This window comes from Triturus cristatus, chromosome 9 (assembly GCF_964204655.1).
Source record: "Triturus cristatus chromosome 9, aTriCri1.1, whole genome shotgun sequence".
NCBI lineage: Eukaryota > Metazoa > Chordata > Amphibia > Caudata > Salamandridae > Triturus > Triturus cristatus.
This window is the reverse complement of record NC_140592.1, coordinates 948,063,916-948,086,016: the sequence shown is the minus strand read 5'-3', so window position 1 is coordinate 948,086,016 and position 22,101 is coordinate 948,063,916.

The following is a 22,101-nucleotide window of genomic DNA, read 5'->3' as shown; positions in this document are numbered from 1 at the left end:
GGACAAAGGAATTTCCCCTCTCCCTTCTGTTATCGCAGGGCCATTAGCACGCGAAAGCGCTACCTAATGGCCCTGCACTTGACCTGCCTGGAGTCAGAGGCCACCCGTCCTCTGCCTTTTGTTATGCTGCAGGAAGGCTCAGCCGTTCTGGGAAAGGCAGAGAACGGAGAAAAAATAAACGCTGTCTCTTTTCCTTCATGGCAAGGACCGTGTCCACTACTCCTGATCTGCCTCTGGCGGCTGCCCTCCTCTCTTTATTCCTCCATCTCTTTCTGTCTCTGTCTCGCTCCTGCTTACGTGCTGATTTCAAGAGGCAGCTCTTAAGGTACTCTCTCTTGCCTCTCCTTTTCTTTATTTGTTCGCCTGTGAAATTGATCCAAAAAAGGCTGAACACTTTGGCTGTAAATGTCCTCATTTTATGACCGTTTTCTATTGAAAAGTAAAACCTCGGAATGGAGAGAAAAAATAGTTAAATACCTAAATAAAGCAATACAGAGTGGACAGCAGACAGGTCAGACTGGTATTTACACCCACACACATTAGCGCCACTTTACAGAGTTTGCCAGTGAAAGCGCTACTTTCTTTTTATCTTCTTTCTTTGAACAACAATGTTTTCCCAGGGTGGGTAAGTGCGCCATTCCTAAAGGGACTGCAATACCTGGTTGATGGGTAGAGTGGAAACGTTTAATATGATCGTTTTCAACTTTTTAATTATTTTAGCTTATAAAATGCGGCTCTGTGTTTGGGGATGTGGTCTTTTTTAAACCAAACTGCATACATTTTGAAAGGATATAAGCAATGGACATTGAAAGGGGTCCCTTCCTGGTCCTGTAGCCATGTCTTGAACTTTTCAGGCAAAATCACTTACTGATTTCTGAATAATGAGTTTAAAACCGTTAAGGTAACCATGTTTTTTTCTGATTACAGTTCACATGCTTTGCTTATTCTTGCATTCCCTATGAGTGTTTGCTTTTTCCAGGGTGTTATTCATTTTTTTTCAGACAGCATTTTTCTGTTGTCTAGTGCATAATTTGAATTTAGTCGCAGCACAATTGAGTTGTGCTGAAGGCAGTGCGAGTTTCTCTCAGTGGGGCAGTATGGTGTAAATAAATGTGGAAAAATACTAGCTGTAGCGTCGCCTTTTGCTTGTGGCAAAAATAAATATGGATAAATACAGAAAAAAAGCCCAAAAAATAAATATGGATAAATACAGACGGAAATGGCAAAAAAATAAATACCATAAAACCGGGAGCCCTAATTAAAACACAGGGGTGGGATTACATAAACTGCCAATTCAGGCACCATATGAAGATTGGTTTTTGCGGCCTCAAAGGACACTGACCAAAACAAAAAGATATATAGGAAAATACCGCACCCATGTAAAAGTAATACCGTGCCAAATAGCACCGATGGGCAGAAGGGTCAGAAAAGTCTGCATTAAACCATATTTAAAGGCTAAACTGAAGAACTAAAGGTTTATGAACTGAGGTAAGGGGTTAAAACCCTTTATCAAGAACTCCACTCTAGATACGAATGAAAACTACCCACGCTCAGTTACCTCCAGAGATGCCTGTCCTGGGAGAGCGCGGGAGACTCGTTGCTACGTGAACGTGGACAAACAACGTTGTGAGCGCGTGGCGGCCTGAACGATTCCAGCTCTATTGTCCGGGCCTGGACATGATGATCAACGAGGCGCTGTCCGATTCCATATTCCATGATTAACGACCCGCGTGGAGCCCTCCGGCGCTGATTGTAACGCTTTTGTGCAAGGTCTTTCAAAGTGAGATGCTGGATCGCCGCGGTACCCACTCTCAGAAAGGGCAAGCAAGACCTTTCCTGTCACCAGGGAGAGCGCCCCGGGCAGCATTAATCATGTCGCGGGCGAGACGCGTGCAGGGAAATAGCGGGATGCGCAGCGAAGGATGGTGTCGTTGCATGGTTAATGTTCACTCATGAGATGTAATGTATCGAATAAGTAAAGATGGAGGGTTGTCTTTCGCCGCACAACCATGTTTATGTCTAGATATGCTCCGATGCTACACTGTGACAGATTTTGTCATTTAGTGAAGTGGTAGTCGTCAACTTGCACTGCTCCAAAATATTGTGTTCCACTGGGGGATTCATTTGTTCAACCCTTTGCCGTAACCTGTGCCCGTGCGTTTGTACCCTAATATCATTTCGGTGAATGGACCAAATAGCGATTGTCTGTTTCTCTTGTGTGTATTTCTTGTCTGTGTTGAGTTTTACACCTGGCTTTGTAATTTCAGCCTCGCTCTCGGTGTGTTCTCTGTCCTCCTCACTGCTACCTACCTGTTGGGTGCTGGTTGTTACGCACAGAATGGTTTTACAATTGCCTATCCTTGCGGGGGTGTGGGCATGTAGATTGTGTGTACTAATCCCTGCCGTTGGCACGTGGTTCGTATGTTGTTATATTCACATTCCTTCAAAACACTCACTAATATTTATTGGTATTGAGGTCAGTGCACGTATGTCACCAAGTATTGATAGTGGATGTCTCACTCTCTGTGCTTAATGTATTAAAAACACACAACAACCGCCGAACACGTGTCTACTGTTAGCACTTCTCCCACTGCTTGCTCAAACCACTTCCAACACAGTCATGCCCTTTGACCTGCATGAGAAATGCCTGAAGTTAGAAATGCAGAGACACAGCGAGCCCGCCTTTCTTAAAGAAGGACCGGGTGGTGCGGGGGGCGTTAGTTCATGGTCCCTCTTAAACCTTTGTTTTGTTAATGCATGCGATTTACCTTCACTAAAGGTGTTGCTGAGCCTTTATTCAAATCTCCTCAAATCGGTGACTTTGTCAAGTGGGGGGAAGCCAGTGATAACATTAAATTAGTGTTCTCTGCCACCTATCTGAAATTTGTTCCTAGAAAGATTTCGTGTGCCAACTTGGCAGGAAATGTAATGCATACATTTATTTAAAACAGTCTAGTGACGTAGAACCTCAAAACATTCAATAAAAAGCTTAAACTTCTGATGTAAAACGGTAGAGAGAAAGAGACACCTGCTTAGAGGCAGGATTGAACAATGTAAAATTAGAAAACACAGGATGAATCCAGGCTTCCACGCTTAATAAAATGGTGTGATTCTAGGAAATTACTTTATTTCACTGTGCCCCCTTTTTTATCATCACATCTGGTAACACCTTAAAATACATCAGTTCAGAATGTGCACTCTTCAAAAACCTCTACAGTATATGGTTTAATAGTCTATCGTGTTGTTCCATCAATATATTTGTAACAGGCAACCTATGCAACAGACAGTGGCACATGAAAACAGACTTGCCTCTTGGTCCACATTGCAGTGAGAGGGGTGTGTGGAGTCATGAATGTTTGTTTGTACGTTCATTTTTAAAATAGTGGCGGCCAGCATGGCACCCGGGGGATGGGTACGGGGGGTCGCGGGGTGGGGAGTCCCAATTGTAGGAGGGAGTGAGCATAGTAAAAAAAGAAAAATAACTTACCTTGCTGCTGGGTCCCGTGTCTCTGCTCGTGCTTTCCTGCCTCCGACTTCAGGAACAGGAAGCAGGCAGCCAGGCTCCCTCCCCAAAGCCAATCACAATGCTGCAATGCAGCGTTGTGATTGGTCTGAGCGCAGGGGCTGGAGGGGTGGACATGTTCTCCATGCAGGCTGTAATGAAGCCTGCATGGAGAACAGGGAATGGAGAACAGGGAAAGTGTGCATGTCTGGTTTGGGCGGCCACAGAGGGCCAACCAAACCGTAATTGTGCACTTAGGAGAGGGCAAACCACACCTCCCCTGCTCAGAGAGCAGCCCCGCCCACCACAAAGCAGCACAACCATAAAATGATAACAACTTGAAGTTATTATCATTTAATGTTTTTGCTTCTCGCACTGTTTGAAAGCAGTGGGGCGATGCTACTGTCAGACTCCCACCTATGTTTCCGCAGGAACGTCATGGAATATGAAGTAAGCTCCACTACTTCATCCAAATCACCTATGACATCTGACAATCTCAAAGTGACAATGGTAACCTGGGGAAGAAGGGAAACAAAACAAGGATAAAAGGGAAAATATCCGCGTCGTAGCACCAAACCCCAGGCTTCGGCAAAGTAAGGCAAGGTAAAAGGCTGTAAAGAGGAGAGAGCAGAAAGCAGTTATAATACAGAAAAATGTTACCTCACATCTTTGTTACTCTTGTTGTCTATCCCTTTCCTACCTTCTAATATCCCTTCTTCCTCAATAAGCAATAATAATAACAGAGTACTGCGATTGGAACTGGTGCTAAAAGAAAAGACAAGGAGAGGGTGGTTTGGATTAACTGACCACTTGAAAAGATGCTGCTACTAGGAATAAGTATGAGCATGTGTTTCTACCTGTTTTAGCCTGGTTTAGCTCTCTAAATATTTCCATGTAACTGATGTCACGTATTCAGTGCAAAACTTAACTGGAACCTTGAGTTCAGGTTATAACTATTCACACCCTTTTTTCCTATAGATTCCTGCGAGGCGAAGCGGAGCCTCCACAGCGCCAAGGGCACAGAAATAGGTGAATGTGAAAACAAAAAAGATAATGAAATAATAACTCAGCGCTCACGCGCTGTTACCGTAACCAATTTAGAATGGCCGTGAACATGATTGGTTTCTTTCTGTAATGGCAGGAAAAGCGGGAGAAGACTCCAACAACTTAGGAACAAGTGACCCGACGAGAGAAACGCCGAACCGACGCTGGACAGGAACGTGAGGACCGCGACGACCCGTAAGTGCACAGGTAAGGCGGAACACTAGAACGCGAAGCGCTGTTGCTGAGGGGAGGCAGAGCTTTAGCTAGCTTAACCCGTTTCCGCGCATATGCGAACCCGGCCGGCGTCCAACATTGTAGTCTGCCGGGACCGCTTTCGGCAATCGTGACAGCTACTCCGCCATAGCGGGGGAGCCGCCACTGTTTTAGAAAATCTTTCACTTCAAAAAAATGACACTCAGGGCAGTGGTATAATGTCATGTATTAACTTGAAATGTTTCCCAAGTTAAATAAACACATTTTAAAAACATTTTGAAGAGTATTTATCATATTTTTTTAGGGAAACAGCGTTTACAACGATGTCATTGCATCGCGCTACCATTACAACGCGGTTGTTACAACGACCGCGTTGTTAGTAGACGATGCAATTACATCGCAAGTCATTACAACAAGTTGCACTAGGGGGCGCTCAGGTATTGGAAATAAATTCCAACATCTTCCCTACTGTTGCGCAAACTGGAGTAGGAATAGTAATTAATACTTTTCCTAAGTCCAGCGCGCCCCCTAGTGCAAGTTGTTGTAATGACTTGCGATGTAAATGCATCGCGTACTAACAATGCAGTTGTTGTAACGGCCGCGTTGTAATAGTACGCCATGTTATAGCTTGCATTGTAACATGCTATATTAATTTTTAGGTCTTGCTGAGCCAGCGCGCATGTGCTGCTTGGAGAGACTTTAGTAAGGGCTTTAAAAAATGGTACCGCCGGCTACAGCTTGCAGTGCATGTGCGCGCGCTTCAGCAGAGGCGCCATATGGCGTGATTACTGCTGCGTGCGCACCACTCGCGCACATGCACTGCAAGCTGTGGCCGGCGGTAGAATTTTTAGCTTGCTAATCACGGCACCAGTGCTTTACTTTTAACATTAAAAGTAAAGCGCCGGTGCCGTGATTATAGCAAAAGTAAAGAAATTAAAACAAACATCTATTTCTTTACTTTTGCTATAATCGCGGCACCCGCGCTTTACTTTTAATGTTAAAAGTAAAGCGCCGGTGCCGCGGATATAGCAAAAGTAAAGAAGTAGAAACAAACATCTATTTCTTTACTTTTGCTATAATCGCGGCACCCGCGCTTTACTTTTAATGTTAAAAGTAAAGCACAGGTGCCGCGATTAGAAAGAAAACAAGCATTGGCATAGCCAATAGGTCTCGCCTTTGGGACCTTATAAGTGTTTAGCCATGCAACAGTTGCTTAACTAAATACTTATAAGGTCCCAAAAGCGAGACCTATTGGCTATGCCAATGCTTGTTTTATTATGTTGTATTGTATTGTAGCCTTTGTAATCTGCTTAGTAACCCGGGGGAGTGGTAGCGGTGGGGGGGGGGGGGGGTTGAATTATCCTTTATATTCAAATGCAGGCGATGGTCAACTAAAGTAGCCTAGGTTGCAGACACCAACCTCCAGGAGGAAGCAAGTAAAAATACTGGCCAGAGAGAGGAATGGGCATCAGGTAAATCAGAAACTGATAAAAAAAAAATAGCAGGCACTGTGGTTCCATTGGATGCAGTTTTTGTAATCTGCAGCATCCGAGAACATATCTGCATTCATGCATGAGCTTCCGGGTATGGTGTCCCGAAGTACAGGGCACAGCAGAAAAACTAGACCGCATCCAATGCACCAGAACCAACCACCCGTGTCACAACTGTTTTGGTACTAAACTTAGCGAGCTGAGGCAGCTGTGACAGTGAGCATTATCCATTAATAAATACATGATTCCACCAACAGCTGAACGTTGTAGGAGCCAAATTATTGAATAACTTGCTGTCTGACATTCAGTCTTTTGATAGGTTGAGACACTTTATGGGGCTATAAAGTCTTTCAAGTGTGCGATGATTTGTAGATTAGTTCTGGTAATGGCTGTTTTATTGTTGTTGTATGTTATGTATGATTGTATTTGTTCCATGTTTTTAGTTTGACCCAATTCTTTATTATTGGATGTTGGTTTATTAGAAGTGGCAAGTAGGCACCTACCAATAGCAATAAGGCCACCAATGCTATATAAGTTCCAGACAAGGTCTCAATACATTAGCAGCTGGCTGCGAGCAGGCAGGCTTAACTCAGGAGACAAGTATGTAAAGCATTTAAAAACACCAATAGATCAAATAAGTAAGACATAATACACAATAAAAATCCCACACCAATACATATAATAGGAAATATTTTTATCTTTAAAATGACACCAAATCAACAAAAATCCAATGTAGGGAACCGGAGGTATGATTTTTTAAAGATGAAACACTTTATAGTGCTAAAAAACATATTGCGCCAACTTGAGACATCTGGTCGCGCTTCACCGGGACAAAGTCAAAGTTTGAGGTTAACCGCGATGGAGCCCTGGTCGGATACACTAAGCAGGAGGCTCTGGTCAAAATGTTATCTTCACACTTAGAAAGTTTTCTGGAATATTTTCTCTCGACGGCGAGCAAGGCACTTTATCAGGCTGAATTCGTAGTGGGTTTACCGACTTGGTTCAGTTGGAGCTCCCGGTAAACTCCTGGAGGTCTTGAGCTCCGGAGCTTTCAGCGGTACGAAACCTGAAATCCAGGTCAGATCGGCGTTGAAGGTAGTTGGCTTGACTCCAGATGTCAGGTCGGTCCACTTATGGAGCTTTCTGCAAAAGTTGTTCCAAACTTCTGGAACTACTTCCTGAAGTTCCTCTTGAGGGTTCAAAGTGTCCAAAACACAAATCCAAGGGTCTAGAAGCTCTGAGATGGTCCTTGGAAGTTTGGGTCTACAGTTCCCACAATGCCCCTGGCCAAATCCTTAAAAGTCCACTGGACACACTCCAGGCTGGGGACTTCTGGAGGGAGATAGTGCAGGGAAGCTCTGTTAACCTGTTGCTTTCAGGAAGTCAAATCCTTAATCCTTTTTGAAGCAGGGCAAAGTCCTCAGGACTGTAGTTCCAAGTGTGCAACAGGAGAAGTCCTTCAATCAATCAATCAGGGTTTTGTAAAGCGCACTACTCACCCGTGAGGTTCTCAATACACTGGGGGTGGGTGTGAGCAGCTCCGTTGGAGGTCATTCGAATAGCCAGGTTTTGAAGTTCTTCCTGAATTGGTGCTATGTCGGGCTCCACCGGAGGTGAAGGGGGAGTTCTTTCCAGGTCTTTGCTGCACAGTAGGAGAAAGACCTTCCACCTGCTCTGGTCCTGTAGAAGCAAGCAATTCTGTGTGGTGCAGACCAGGATTCCAGCAGGGCAGTCCTCCTTCTCCTCGTAGTTTTAGGCAGCAAATCCAAGTTGCTATGCAGCTCTCAGGTATTTATTCAATGATCTGCGGCGAAGAGCAGGGGGGGCACCCCTGTCCAATGAGAATCAGGGTGCCACCCAAATGCACGACAGTTTCCTCCAAAGTGCAGCAAATTCTTGTCCTACAAAGGACTGCACTTTACAATTCAAGATGGAGATATTCTCTCCTTTGGAGTAAGAGCTGGCTAAACCAACATACTGGTGTGGCTTATTTCCATGAATACTCCCCCTCCAGACCTTCTGCAAATTTCAATCTTGGGCCTGCCATCTGGTTGAGGGTACAGGAAGAGGGTGTAGACTTTGGAACCCAGTATGATTTACCCAGCCCGACCAGGCCTGGTTTCTGCAGCTGCAGAGCTCCCCCACCAGATAACCTGTGCTCTGCGGACACGTATAACGTCATCATAGTAAGCCTGTTAAGGCTGACCAATCAGGAAAGGCTGCTAGAAGGCTGGATTTTGGCTCACAAAAAAGAAAGTCCTATAACTTCTTTTCTGTACTAGTTATGATAAATTCAACAGTGGCAAGTTGTTGGATTCATTATTATTTCACATTTTTTAAGTCTATGAATGCCATTTTTAGCCCCTTCCTAGCAATATTTATACTTGAATAACATATTCCAATGTTAGCCTATGGAGCTAATAATCTACTATGGGGGAAAAATACATCGTCAGTTTTTCCCTCACCAGGGCATAACATTTCTTTTTCCATAATGTCCCTGCTTATAGTTACATTGCACCCCACCTCTGAAGCACCTAGGGGAGACTTTGGGGGTGGCTTATATGTAAAAATAAGGTAGAAGACCACTTTGAATGTACCTTTAATTCCAAAGTAGAATTTGCATATAATTTACTTTTAAAGCAAAGCAAAGCAAAGCAGGAATGCTTTTAAAAATGGCAGCAAGCAACACAGTAGTGCTCACCCCAGTGCAGGAAATCTACTGGGTCTCTAAGCCCCCTGTCCTATTATATACTAGGAACTTATAGGTAGCTTGAATCCCCCTTGCCTTATTATATACTAGAGACTTACAGGGTCTGTCATTGCCAATTGTAATTATACTCAATTACCATGTACCTTTTTCATCAAGCACTGGCCCTGGGTCTGGTTAGCAGAGCCCAGGGCACAGTTAGAGTAAGTTTCCACCAGTATCAGTCAAAAACATGGGGGCGATCACAGCAAAAAGGATGACTTTCTCACACTTATGAAACATTTCTGTTTTTTATGTCTCTTGCTCATGTGACATCTTTATATGTGGGATCTTGAGTAGGATTATACCTTGGTTTGGTGGAACATTGCCTTTTTAGTTTTAGCATCCAGCTTTAAACGCTTGTGATGAACTCATTTTGTAAGTGACCATCACAAAGAATTTGCAGCTGGTGTGTCTCAGCACCAAATCCATCCTCAATGGTGCCTGTATGGTTTCTAACATATTATTTCTTGTGATTGATGCTAGGTGTTGCATCTGGCAGGAGACGTTAAACTCTCACTCTGTGCAGGCTGTGAGGTCTCATCTGTAGGTGGCTCACAGGAAGGAATTTCATCAGCTGGGCTCTCACTTGGGGGCTTTGCTCCACTCTACAGAATCAATCTGTGCTGATTCTGCAGGGAGCATAAGGATATACGCCTTGCTGAATGTGAGGGTTTTATTGAAGGCTCTACTGTACACCTGCCCCACTTTAGAAGGGAGGTGAGGTACAATACAGGATACCTAGGTCCATGCCAGAGACATGAACCTCTTGGTAACTGCTCCACCACGAGAACCACACTTTGTAATCGCTTGCAGCATATCTTGACTGATAATGTTACACTACATCCAACAAGCACTGACTCGAGTTTTGCACCATCGTTGTACATAACAGCAAGCACTTGATATCCTATTGAAAGCTACAGTTTTATCATCTTGGGGTTCTTTTAAGTTGTGGTTACGTTTTAGCAATATAGTTGAAGAAAATAACCTTTTAAAAAACTTGAAAGCTGATAGAGGAAAACCTATTTGCCCTGTGACAAAATTATCTTCCGAAGGCAGATGCGCAAATATAATCAAACAGTCTGGAATGCCAAAACAGCTTCTGCATCAGTAAAATACTCCAAACCAATAATAACCCATGTGCATTAACACAATTGATTCACTATGCAACCCATCTTAAAAAAAGGAAGACACAGACCTCTAATCCGAAAGAACAGTTGTGGTACAGGAAGCTGCACTCCAAGCTGTACCTCAACGCAGGTGCCCCACCCCCTGGGTTAACCATTCCGAGAAACCCAAATATCACAAGAACATTTAAAAATATTGGAGAGGCACTCCTCAGGTAGTATCTCAACCCTCAGATTGTTCAAAACGAGGTCAGATATTTTATATATTAAGTCCAAGACAATTAGTCAATATTCCAAATAAACAGATACTCACGCATAGTCAGAATGATATTCTTTATTCCCGTCTTTTAATGTAAAGACGATAGACAAATACAGCCAACACGTTTCGTCCTGAAGACATTGGTACTTCTTCAGGGCCCATTGTTATGATCCATTCAAGTATTCCTGTAGTTCATTAGCTTTCATTCTTGACCTTAATTTATTTCGGGAGTCCCAGTCTCTGCGTCTTCAGGTAAAGAATGAGGTCATGGCCACATAGCAAAAAAGAAGTTTAAGCACACGAATGAAAGTTAATGAACTATAGGAATATTAAACAGATCATAGTAATGTGCTTGATGTCCTGCGGGGACCACGCTATCACTAGCCAATGGGCTACTGGGTCCGCACCTCTCTAGTGATAAAGTTCCTGTGATGTGTGGCACCTGGCTATCCCAGTGTACCCCATTCTTGCCCCTTCCAAAATGGCATGACCCTTGCTTGGACACCAGGAGCAAGGTAGAATACCCCAGAGATGTGGCTAACAGCGGGCTCCACGCCCCATGGTAAAACCGGTTTGGGCACAAGTTTCCCTTCCTTAGCTCTGTTTCTTAATTGTCTGCAGGAACAAAATGCATCCTGCTCAGGAATGTTGTCACAAGTGGCCCTTCAAAGGCAGCATCAACTTTGAAACCTGCTTTTGGGTTAACACCCTGAGTGGCCATCCTGGGGAAGGAAAGAACTAGTTACTTACCTGTACACTATGGTTCTCCAGTATTATCTTTCATAGATTCACATGCTTGTATCTTCCCCGTCGTCATGGTGGGAGTCTCACGGTAACAGAATGACCACAGCAGTATAAGAAAACTGCATAGCAAAATCCCATAGGGAATCCTCTTATTTGGTAACCAAATCTCATCATTATGTGGTCCAAGACTCAGCCAATCGGCTGCTAGCCCTGCCCTCACACTCCCCAGCAGAGCCTTCCTGCCTCAGATTTCCAGCCCCGAGTGCGAGACTAAAAAACACTTAGAGACAATGAGGTTCTGCCTGAGAAATGGGGAGGTGGGCAGGGCCGCATGTGAATCTATGAAAGATAATACTACTGGAGAACCATAGTGTACAGGTAAGTAACTAGTTCTTTCTCCAGTATTGAATCTTTCATAGATTCACATGCTTGTATCAGAATAGTAAGCAGTACTTATCCCAAACTGCATTTCCAGGCTAGAACCCCCAATAAACGTAGGCTCTGCTCTTTTGGATAGCATGTTAACATACATTGCATTATTTGAAAAAATCTGCGTAAATATACATATATCTGTACATACATACATCGCTATAATCCATGATAAATACCTTAATGAAATAGGTGCCGTAGAACTGCTTGTCCCACTGCTGCATCCTTTCTCCACGCTGCGTCCAGACAATAATGTCTAGTAAAGGTGTGCGCATTCTTCCATGTCGCAGCTCTGCAAATGTCTGGCAATGGCACCCCTGCAAATAGGGCCGTAGAAGTTGCCATCTTACTCGTGGAGTGCGCACGTACTTTGGTTTGCAAAGGTTTCCCAGCCTTGACATGACACAAGGATATTGCTGACGATATCCACCTCGAGATACTAGATCTAGAAAGTGCCACCCCTTTCCTGGGGCCAGCAAAGGCTACGAAAAGCTGATTTGTTTTTCTGAATGATTGGGTCTTGTCGATATAGAATTTGAGACATCGTTTTAATGTCTAAAGAGTGCAATGCTCTTTCTGCCGCTGTTGACGGGTCTTTAAAAAATGTAGGCAAAACTATTGGTTCATTCAGGTGAAAACTGGAAGGGACTTTAGGAATAAATTTGGGATTCGTTCTGAGAATCACTCTGTCCTGCCTGAATTGTAGGAATGGTTCTGCAATCGAGAACGCCTGAATCTCGCTGACCCTTCTTGCCGATGTGAGCGCTAACAATAACGCTGTCTTCCATGAGACAAATTGTAACTCCGCCTTATGGATAGGCTCGTAGGGCGGTTTCATTAACTGTGAAAGAACTGTATTCAGGTTCCAAGGAACAACTGGCCTTTGAACAGGAGGGAACATTCGGAAGAGCCCTCTGAGGAATTCTTTAATAACTCTTTGAGACCAAAGAGAGGGCTGATCAGGCACTCTTGTGTACCTTGAAATTGCGTCTAGGTGTACTTTTATGGACATATGAGAGAGTCCAGATTTTGCCAATGTCAGTAGATATGGGAGAATCTGATCAGAAGAGACCCGAAATGGATGCAAGTTGTTAGATGCACACCACTGACAGAACCTTTTCCATTTCGCCGCATATGTTTTGTTTGTGGAGACTGCCCGGGATCGTGACAGAATGTCTCTGCAGTCCTGAGGGATCTTTAACAGGTGGAATTCATGCTCGTGAGGTTCCATGCTGACAAGCTGAGCGATTTCAAATTTGGATGCAGTATCTGTCCGTTGTTCATTGTTATCAGATCCTGCACTAATGGGAACTGTATCCTGGGTGTTATTGAGAGGCTGATCAGTTCGGAGAACCACGCTTGTCTCGGCCACGCTGGTGCAATCAGAATCAGATGGCACGGCTCTGATTTCATTTTCCTTAAGACTTTCAGTATTAGAGGAAAGGGGGGAAAGGCATACGCAAACATTCCTGTCCAGCACATCTGTAGCGCATTGCCACACAATCCTTTCTGCAGAAACCTGCTTGCAAAGTTTTTGCATTTCGAATTGTGGCGGTCCGCGAATAAGTCCAGCTTTGGTGTGCCCCATACCTTGAACACTCTGGAAAGGTGCTTCCAATGTAGTTCCCACTCGTGAGAGATTTCGGGAGATCTGCTCAGAATATCCGCTCGTGTGTTGTCCACTCCTGCAACATGTTGCACCTGAAGCGAGATGTTGTGAGCTAGAAGCCATTTCCAAATGTCTTGTGCTTCCTTTGACAGAAGTTTCGACCTTGTGCCCCCTTGTTTTAGCAGGTAAAACATAGACGTGGAGCTGTCCGTTTTCACCAGAACCGTCGATCCGCGAATTCTGGGTAGAAAAGCCTTGAGTCCCAAGAACACGGCCTTCAGCTCTAGCAAGTTGATGTGGAGCTGCGTTTCGGCCTTTGACCAGTGGCCTTGAATTTCGAGCTCCTGAAGATGCGCTCCCCAACCCTGAAGAGAAGCATCCGTCATCATCACAAAATTGTAGACCTGTGATTCGAAAGTTAGTCCTTCCGCTAAATGATCCCTGATCCTCCACCATGACAGGGCGTGTCTGATCTGAGGAGTGATTACTATCCGATCCTCGAAGGATCCCTGCGACTGAAGCCATTGTTCGTCTAGCAGTTCTTGCATAGGCCTCATGCGGAACCTGCAATTTGGGAGTAGGGGGGCGAACTATTTCGGATTGGTGACACTTACCTGCGGTTCCTTTGACAAACGTCCTGCTGTCCAGCCGCTCCTGGGGTGCAAACGCTGCGGTCTCCTCTGTCGGCGCTCCACGCTATCGCGCTCACGACAGGGGGAGACTACAGCTCCCAGGCTTCTTAGCGGCCACTTCCGCTTGTGTTGGCGCCCGGAGGCGCAGAAAAGGCAGAGGCTCCCTCGGTGGAGCGGGGGCGAACTATTTCGGATTGGTGACACTTACCTGCGGTTCCTTTGACAAACGTCCTGCTGTCCAGCCGCTCCTGGGGTGCAAACGCTGCGGTCTCCTCTGTCGGCGCTCCACGCTATCGCGCTCACGACAGGGGGAGACTACAGCTCCCAGGCTGCTTAGCGGCCACTTCCGCTTGTGTTGGCGCCCGGAGGCGTAGAAAAGGCAGAGGCTCCCTCGGTGGAGCGGGGGCGAACTATTTCGGATTGGTGACACTTACCTGCGGTTCCTTTGACAAACGTCCTGCTGTCCAGCCGCTCCTGGGGTGCAAACGCTGCGGTCTCCTCTGTCGGCGGTCCACGCTATCGCGCTCACGACAGGGGGAGACTACAGCTCCCAGGCTGCTTAGCGGCCACTTCCGCTTGTGTTGGCGCCCGGAGGTGCAGAAAAGGCAGAGGCTCCCTCGGTGGAGCGGGGGCGAACTATTTCGGATTGGTGACACTTACCTGCGGTTCCTTTGACAAACGTCCTGCTGTCCAGTCGCTCCTGGGGTGCAAACGCTGCGGTCTCCTCTGTCGGCGCTCCACGCTATCGCGCTCACGACAGGGGGAGACTACAGCTCCCAGGCTGCTTAGCGGCCACTTCCGCTTGTGTTGGCGCCCGGAGGCGCAGAAAAGGCAGAGGCTCCCCCCGCGTCGCGGGACGCGCGCGGGCGACGCCGGGCTAAGCCCGGGCAAAGGGCGGGCCGTTGTGAGGCCGTTAGGAGGACGTAGGCGGTCGGGTCGGGCCACCCCCCCTTGATTGCTTAGTGGACACGCACTTGCAAGTATTTCTCCTTTTGAATGGACTTAGTCAGCCATGAGTTACTATTGATTGTGTTTTGAAGTCGCTTGTTTACAGGTCATACTTTTAAGTGTAGTAACTATTGGTTACTGATCTTCCTTTAAAAACTCCTAACTTGTTGATGTATAATCTTTAAATTTACTGCATCAGTGTATTAGTATTTATCCTCCTTCTTTGGGATTACTTTGTGATACCAACTACATTGTAATTGTTTACTGATTTATTCAGTGTTTACGATGGCAAAGGCTAAAGTAACGATGGACAATTACTTGGTCAAAAGGGTCAACATGATAAATAATGAAAGACGTAAGTCCCTTGGGAAGGAGACTCCGGTGGATAATTTAGAGTTATGTATAGATGATGGTGCCCATGGGTCAGACATAGGGAATTCCTTAACCGAAGCTACCTTAGTGGGGAACTCATCTCATCGCATTGTGGACAATGAGGTCAATATTGTAAGCCAAGACATATTGGAGTCCCAGAGTGAGCTTGAACTCCCTCCTTCTCCTCCGAAAAGAGCAGTTAGAAAATGTAGGAAGTCCCAACTTAAGAAGGGTAGTGCACATCATAAACCACTGCCAGATCAACCTCGGAGGACCGCTGTGGCTCATGCTAAAACACAGACCCGCAATGAAGTTGAGAACTCTACTCTCTCGGAGGCTATAGCCAAAATTTTGGAAGAAAAATTGGTGCTCATGATTAAGCCTCTTGTAGATAAAATTGAAACCCTGTCAATAGAGGTATCGAGGCTGGGTGGTCTTTTGGACGGATTGAAACAGCATATTAATCCTCCTAAGGTACCATTGAAACCTGTTCATACTGCCCCGGAACCTCCTCTAGAGGGGGGAACATTAACTGGCTGCACGACAACACTGCAACCAGTTGGTGGTGGTATTCGAACTAACATAGATCCATCTAGTAGCAAGGGTCCTACAGCTATAGCACAAAAACTAATTTGTGCCAATCTTCCACCAGCCTGCGAACCATATGTGGTTATTTTGTCTAATGTCCCTCCACTTGTCCCTGGTACTCCTAAATCGTCGGATGAATCACATGACTCACTTAAGAGGAAATCAGTTGCCTGGCTAAATAAAAACTGTGGTTTCCCCACGAATTTTTCAAACCAAATATTGTCCACCAGACGAGTCACCTGGTTAGGTAACACAAGGAAAACATGTATGGGGGATTGTGTCATAATAAACTTCAGACATCCCCAGCATGTGGCAACTACCCTCCTAAGGGCAGCTTCCCTTGTATCAGGAGGAAATGCTGTACGTGTACACCCTTTGGGCTTTTTCTACAGACACCCAGATAGACCATTACAAAAAACAACTGGGGGTAGCTCCATCTGTATTAATAATCCATTACAATTTGAAATCTCTATGGCAAATAGATATGCAGTGTTGAGGGACCTAGATGAAAATGATTGACTCCCAGTGGTTGACAAAAATAAGAGCTTAGTCTCATTGTTGGTTACTCACCCTTTAGAGACTTTTAACGGTAGTGGAATCCCTGGTTTTAAAAATACGGTGGCACTGGGGTTTCCTCCCAATCTACTGGATGGGCAGTCACAAATAGCTGGGTCCTCTGGAAATAAGCGGGGAGTGCAAGTAGAAGCTGGGTCAGATATAGTTCCAAAGATAATTACAGCACAGGCAAAGACATTATGCAATAAAATTGTTAGTGATGAATATACAATGGTATTAGATAAATTGCCAGTGTCTAATAATGCTAGTGATGACATTAGATTAAGGAAATTCTCTCCAAAGATAACTGAGAATTCTAATGTCAGTCTATTGTCTTGGAACATTGCTGGCCTCTCTAGGAACCTGATGGATGTGGCAGTATGTTCTTTTTTTGAAAAACATGATATAATTGCCCTTCAGGAAACCTGGATGGTAGAACCCCCTCACAGAGTAGGATATAAAACCTTTGGCTCTAAAGCGATGCCATCCAATAGAGGAAGGGCATCTGGGGGGTTGGTTATCTGGGTTAAAGTTTCCCTAGAAATAGAGGTTAGTCAGCTGTCTATTCCTTGCTCGGACTTGTTAGGACTAAAAATTGTGACCAGTAACAAAAGTGTTATTTATTTACTAAACATATATAATAGACCATATCCATCAAATAGAGAATCCAAGGTGATAGAAATTCTGGATTCCACCTTAGATGGATTGGGAGATAATGCTCGTTTTTTAATTTGCGGAGATTTTAACTGTAAATATGAACCTATCCAGGTTCTTGATAGTCTATTTGATGAACAAGATACTGCTAGTGGCATCACGCCCCTGGAGGCCATAAGTTATGCTAAAAGCACAATAGCCGCCACACAGATCCTACAGATGACTGTGTCACATGATCTAAGATCATGTAATGGTCGTTTCCCTTCAGATACTCCATCAGCTCCCACTTACTTCAAGGGAAGTCTTAGGTCACATATTGATTTTGTAATGGCCTCTCGAAATTTATGGAGATCATTAATTGATTTTAAGGTTGACCCCAGAATGGAGAGTGATCACTTCCCCCTCCAATTATGGTTAGACCCTGTTCTCTTCCTTCTAAGATTACCTGCAGAAGGCCCATTAAACTCCCCGATTGGAGACACACAGATTTCTAATAATAGACGTGCCATAAAATGGTCTTACATTGCGGGTAAAAAAGAAGCGCTGGCCAACATTTATAATAAATTCAGTGAAATCATAGGGTCTCCCCAAATACCATCATTAGGCACCCGGGGAGTTCTTGATTTACATTTGAAGCTGGTCGACGCACTATCCCCCCTTCTGAGTAAGGTTTATAAAAAAGAAGGGAATAAAACTATGGATCAGGTCGAACTAGAAAATCAATGGTATAACCAAGATTGTAGGGTTGCTAAATCACAGCTGATCCGCACAGTAAAAAATGGGAGCCAATGTGATATAAAAAATGCAAGACTGATTTATAAAAACACCCTGAATCAAGCTAAAAAAGTATGGGATGCTAATCTATGGGATGACTTACTGAGTGCAGCTAAGTTACATGACCAAAGTACGTTCTGGAATCTAATTACTAAGGGAAACAAGAAGGGTAGATCACCCAAGGATATTTTTCTGGACGAACTGACCTGGTGTGATCACTTTTCTAAACTTTATACGATTAGTAAGGATGATTTGTCCCTAGTTAATGTAGACGTTAATCCAGTTAGTAGTACTGTACCATTACATTTTACTCTAGAAGAAACAGTTCAGGCATTATTAGCTGTAAAAATAGGTAAGGCCCCTGGCCCTGACAAAATTCCTGGCGACCTATTGAAACACGATGTCAAAGTGTGGGGGCCGTACATTAACTTTTTAAGTAACTCAATTGCGGCCGGTACACCAATTCCAGATTCATGGAAAGGGGCAGAAATCATAACAATTTTTAAAAAAGGTGATCGCCATGATCCTAGCAACTACCGCCCCATTAGTTTAATCGATGTTTTACAAAAAATCTTTGCCAGACATATTTTAAATAGGATTTTAAATTGGATTGAGGAGACAAAACTATTGTCCAAATACCAAGCCGGCTTTAGATCAAAAATAAGTACAGTCGACCAGGTGTTTAGATTTATGTGTATTTGCTGGAAATACATAAAGATCAGACAGGGTAGTCTTTACGTTGCATTTATAGATTTAAGGGCTGCTTTTGATCTCGTTCCCCGGAAGTTGCTGTGGTCCACACTAAAGAAGCTAGACATTCCTGGCGAGCTACTTAATGAACTCATTAAACTCCATACAGGGAACTATGCAAAAATAAGATGGGGAAAAGTTGGAGAATTATCTAAAGCGATTCCTGTAGATAGAGGGGTGCGTCAAGGATGCGTATTAGCACCCACATTGTTCTCATTGTATGTTAATGATATCCCAACATACCTGAGGAACTGTGCCCACGATTCCCCAAAGTTAGTTGGTGAATTAATCACCTCCTTACTTTTTGCTGATGATACCATCCTTATCTCCCAGACCCCGAGAGGCTTGCAAAATTTGGTTAATTCTTTCCATAATTATTGCGTGGAAAAGGGGTTAGAAATTAACCCAATGAAAACAAAATACATGGCCATAAATCCAACCAAAACGTTTAGGAAAAACTTGCTTTTAGAGAACCGCACATTGGAAAAGGTAGAAAGCTTTAACTACCTGGGTTTGATGTTGGATAACAAGTTGACCTGGCAAGGCCAGCAGAATAAAAGCTTATTGTCCCTTAAACAGAACTCTCACCCTATCCTAAAGGTGCATGGAGCAAGTAGCTCCAAAGCCATCACACCAGCACTGGAGGTGTTTAAAGCTAAGGCTCAATCAGCAGCCCTCTATGGTGCTGAGATATGGGGATACAGTAATTCTACCAAATTTGCGTTGATAGAAAATAAATTTGTGCGTAGTCTACTTAAAATACCGACTCGTACTCCAGTTGTCCCCTTGTTTTTAGACATTAATCTTAAAAGAACAGAGCACTTAGCTTCATTAAGACCATTATTGTACTGGATCAGGATATGGTCAACCCCTGAGCTGATAGACTATAAGGATGGTTTGATCGAACTAATTAAGTTGGACGTGTATTTGAAAACCCCATGGCTGAAATATATTTGCACGGCGTTTAAGAGATTAGGGCTTCTTAATTTTTGGGAGGAGCCCCATAATTTGACCCAGTTTTCCAAAAAACTCCTCAAGGATACCTTTTGGTCCCATGTTAATGGTGAACTAATTCTGGGCTCTTGTATTGGTACTTTGTCCCAGAATTTCTTAAACGTAAAAGACTCACCTAACTTCGAGGAATTTATGGATGAGATTGCTCCTCCCTTAGCAAAATCTCTTTACCTACAATTTAGGTATGGGGTTTTATTGATAAACTCCTACACATGCAGGTGGGCTGGGGAAAATGGAACGGATACGTGTACTATGTGTCCCCTTGGGGCTAGGGAAGATATTCCCCACATTCTTTTTTTCTGTCCGGCTTACAAGAAACCAAGGACTTCTTGGATCAAACCCCTTTGTAGAAATATGGGGGTTGAGTCATACAAAGTGGCGGAACGCATATTAAAATCTAACTCCTCCCAAGTAATGGTATATGGCATAAGTAGATATTTATTCAATGTGCACCTTATTAGGAAACGTTGCGGTTATAAACTGTAATCGCAGAAAGAGGAATTATGGACTACTCTAGCTATCAGTTCATTTCAAGTCTACCTCAGTTTTAGTATTACTTATTTTAAGAATTCTGGCTTTTAGCTAATTTAATGTATTATTTATATTTTATTGGTATTGCTTAATCATGGACAAATATTCACCTTTATCAATTCTATGTAATTTGTTGTCATGGCCTTATGTATTGTGGTTCATGTGTTGTTGACTTTTATGGCTATTGTTAGCCGAAATAAAGTATTGACTGAGTAGGGGAATACAAGAGGACATCATTCCCATCAATGACTTGTAGATCCTTACTGAAACTGACTTTTTTGTTTGCAATTGTGTCGACAACCGTATGATCTTTCGAATACGCTCCTCTGACGGGTAAGCCTTGGCCTCCTCCGTGCAGATTAGAGCACCCAGAAATTGAATGGACTGCGCTGGTCTGAGATGGGACTTCTCTAGGTTGACTCTGAGACCTAGCTGATCGAAAAGCTCCAAGCAAACGTGAAGGGAGCGATGGGTGTGTTTGAACGAACGTCCTTTGATAAGCCAATCGTCCAGATAAGGAAAAATCTGGTGACCTTGTAGTCTTAGGTGGGCCGCAACTGGCGCCATGCACTTTGTAAATATTCTCGGCGCGGACTTTAGTCCGAAAGGTAAGACTTTGAATTGGTAATGACGCCCCGCCACCATGAAGCGTAGACATTTTCTGTGTTTTACGTGGATTGGGACGTGAAAATAAGCATCTAAGAGGTCCAGGGATGCCAAATAATCTCCTCTGCCAATCAGGAGAAGAATTTCCTGCAGGGATAACATTCAAAATGATTTCTTTTGAATGAATTTGTTTAGACCTCTCAGGTCCATCACCTGTCTCCACTTTGATGTGTCTTTCTTTATTATGAGAAAGAAATGCGAGTAATAGCCAGTCCCGCATTGAAGTCGTGGAACTTCTTCTATCGCCTCCTTTTGTAATAACGCTATCACTTCTGCCTTGAGGGCTGATAGATGTTCTTGCCTCCTGTGTATAGGGGGCTGAATTGGAGGCTTGTCTACGAATTCCAGAGTATGGCCATGTTGTATTACATCTAAAACCCATCTGTCCGTTGTTATTGACAGCCAAGCTGGGTAAAATGAAGTCAGGTAATGGGTGCTGCTTCTCGGACAGGTGTCGGATGTGTTGGAGAAGTCATTGTCGTCGATTGGACTGCTGCGACTTCCCTCTCTTAGATGATCTTCCCCTGGACTGTTGGTGATGGTTATTGGAAGATCGAAATTGTTGATTGTTCGAGTACTGGCGAGATCCCTACTGCTGGTACGGCTGATATCTGTTCGATTGGAACGAGGATCGTTGTGTAAATTGTCCTCGGGAGCCTCTCCTCCGAAAGGACTGAAACCTGCCCTGTTGCAGAGATCCCAGCGCCCGCGCTGTATCTGTGTCCGTTTTGATACTTTGGAGGGCCTCATCGACATGTTTCCCGAACAGGTTCTCTCCATCAAATGGCATGTCCACTATTTTGGCCTGTACCTCAGGTCTGAACGAGGTGGCCTTCAACCATCCCTGTCTGCACAGGGCTACTGCTCCTGCCATTTGTCGAAAAGCCACTGAGGACAAATCCATAGCGATGTCGATGGATTCAGCTGCTGCCCTAGCTCCATCCTGTAGAATAGCAACCGCTTCTTCTTTTTTATCTTCTGGAAGATGGGAGAGCAAGGGAGCTATATCGCACCACATCTGCCGGTTGAATCTGCTGATGAGGGCTAATGCATTAGAAGCCTTTATGGAAGACGCTGCCATCACCGCAAAGCGCTTCCCTGCGCCATCCATTCGTCTTCCGTCTTTGTCCGGGGGAACCCTTGTTGTTGAAACCGGATTTTTTGAGTTTCTTTGGGCGGCCTGTGTCACCACAGAGTCTGGTCGAGGATGACCAATCAAACAGGCCGGAGACGATTCCGGAGCTCTATATTTTTTGTCTATTCGAGGACCTGAAGCAGCCACTGAAGCCGGGTTCTTCATAATCTTCAAGCCTTCCTCCCAAATATGGTCGATTATTGGAATAGATCGCATAGATTTGCGTGACTCCTCTTTAAAGTCATAAAGAAAACATTCGGCTTCCTGAACTGGAATGGGAAGATCAAAGCGCTTTGATGCTTTCTCCATGATGTCATGG